The sequence below is a fragment of the Otolemur garnettii genome, unplaced genomic scaffold (assembly GCF_000181295.1).
Source record: "Otolemur garnettii isolate 467f Iridium unplaced genomic scaffold, OtoGar3 scaffold00018, whole genome shotgun sequence".
Taxonomy (NCBI): Eukaryota; Metazoa; Chordata; class Mammalia; order Primates; family Galagidae; genus Otolemur; species Otolemur garnettii.
The window spans coordinates 3461072-3463330 of record NW_003852413.1 but is presented as its reverse complement, the minus strand read 5'-3'; the positions used below and the strand labels follow the sequence as shown (position 1 = coordinate 3463330).

The 2259-nt window shown below is 55.3% G+C and overlaps 1 protein-coding gene across 1 annotated transcript in view; it reads right to left on the bottom strand.

Annotated features, from left to right (window-relative positions):
* Window positions 1–673, bottom strand: part of LGALS3BP (galectin 3 binding protein) — an 8999-nt gene extending 8326 nt beyond the window's left edge. Inside the window, exon 1 of the mRNA XM_012803246.2 lies at window positions 574–673. The gene's annotated coding sequence lies outside the window, so the exon portion shown is untranslated. The remainder of the gene's footprint in view (window positions 1–573) is intronic.
* Window positions 674–2259: the final 1586 nt, after the last annotated feature.

The following is a 2259-nucleotide window of genomic DNA, read 5'->3' as shown; positions in this document are numbered from 1 at the left end:
AAGCCACAGCTGGGGCATGCAGCCTCCTGCTGCATCTGTCTCTGCAGGCAGCTGAAGGGGCCAGGGTGACTGGCTGTCTCGTGTGCAGGGACTGTGCTGGCTTTAGCACTGAAGTCTCATGTCCTGGGAACTCCCCCAGGCCCAGGCACACCAGGTTTGTTTACCCTGAGACAGGAACTTGGGGCCCTGGGAAAAAATGGCCAGTCAAGCACCTGATGCAAGTGTTACTGCCCTTTGGGCAGCAGTGACTGTTTTTGCTTGACTCCCTCATATGGGAAGTTGGGACAAGACTACCTGCCTTGGCCTATATGGTGTCTCTGCAAATAGAAAAAAGCACTCTTCCTCGGGGTGGGTACATGCCTGGCCTGAAGGCACAGACCCGAGAGGGCCAAGGGTTAAATGCAACCCGCCTGCCCCTTTGGCTGGTGCTCTTGTGCAGTGAATAACCTGCCCAGCTGTACAGAGGTCCTATGGATCTGGGCGCATCAGTGGTGATGTCTGAGCTCAGGGCCCCAAGCTCTAGATTCAGGTAGAGAGAGGGTGCCCACCTGACAGTGAGAGGCAGGGGCTTACCTGACAGAGGCAGCTACCGGCTGCTACAGGAGCCTTCTGGGGACCAGGCCCTTAACCTAGGAAACACTCCTTGTGTGGACTGCGATCAGGCCGATCCCAGGAAATGCTTTAGAAAACTTAGTTTCGTTTTGATTTCCACAAACCACCTGACATAGATTTCTGCTGGGGTTGGCTGCTGAAAATGCTTCCTGGGGATGCTGCTTCTCAGCCCTCCCTGGTAGGGCTTGGCAGCTGCCCAAGGCAGCAGGACTGACAGTCACATTCAAACAGAAACACTCTTCCCGGCCGGCCCACGTCCACGAATGCAGCTGGCCAGTGAACGAGGTAGACCCCACCCACAGCTCCTGACCCCAGAGCCTGAGCCTGTAACCACTGGACTCTGCTTCCCACACTCTCCTAACGCCTGGGGTCACTCTGCTAGTATCTCTCCCATAGTGGGGCAGGGGACAGAGCCCCTCTGATGGGTATAAATGATTCTGTCCAACTCATACCCATTCCTTTTCCTCCCACAGAGAAGCTGCCCCGTGATTTTCCCTTGGAGAACATCCTTCTCTCACTCCCAGCTGTGCAATTCAAGAGGCCCCAGACCTGGCTGTCTGAGCCCTGCAGGCCCTGTGGGCACATAGATGGTTTTGGGGAGGAGCCCCTGGATCCAGGAAGCCTAGCAAGAGCTGGGTTCAGACTAAAGGATAATGCGGGCCCAAACTGCAGGAGCCTGGTGTGCCCAGCGGATGATGCCCTGGGGGCAGAGAAGTGAGTGATGCCCTGTGAGCCCCTGGGTCCAGCCAGCCTAAGTGGTAGTCTACCCTTGGGCTTTATTGCTCAGCGAGGTAGTAACAACATTTGGGATGAGGGTCATTCCCTTGGAAGGTGATCTCTGACTAGTGGTTCTCAGCTGGGCTGAACAGGAGAATCACAGGGCAGTTTTATGAACCCCCAAGGCCTAGGCCTATGAAATCACAATCTTGTGGCGAGGGCAGGCAGTCCTGCTGGGTTAGAGTCCCAGAGAGCAAGCCCAGAGGTCATTCAGTGACTACTTCCGGCAGTCTAAGCCCCTCCAGAAAAACAGTGAAGACCCAGGGGCAGAAGCAGCTAAAGAAACAGGTGCAGGAGCCCTAATGGCTCCCAGATGCCACCAGGATCAAGGCCTTGGCGCTGTTGACACAGAAGCTCCACCCTCACTTACCATCTCCGGTTATTTTTACCCAAGTAAGTGGCCCGGGAATGATAGGAACACATGTTTGAGAAGCGTCGTGGGAATGTTTAAAACTCAGCTTGCTGAACCTTAGCCCTGGAGTCCAGGCATGTGAGATGTCAGACCCAGAGGCCTCACTGTAGAACTAGGTGTCTCCTGAAGAACAAGGGTGTGGCATTTGGATGAAGCTCAACTTGTCATTCTTTTGGCATCAGATCTATGAAATCTTTTCTTAACCCAAAGTCACAAAGGTTTTCTCCTATGTCTTCTTCTAGGAGGTTGTAGTTTTGTTGTAACCCAGCCCTCTTTCCCCTGCCCACTCCTGTTCCCCAGCCCTCACCTGTTCCCCCCACCCACCACCACCCTCACCTGTTCCCCAGCCCTCACCCGTTCCCCCTGCCCTCTCCAGCCCATTTCCCTCCTCCTCCCTCCTCCCCCCAGAGTCGACTCCAGGAACAAGGCAAGTCCCTCCTCCCCCCAGGGTGGCCAAG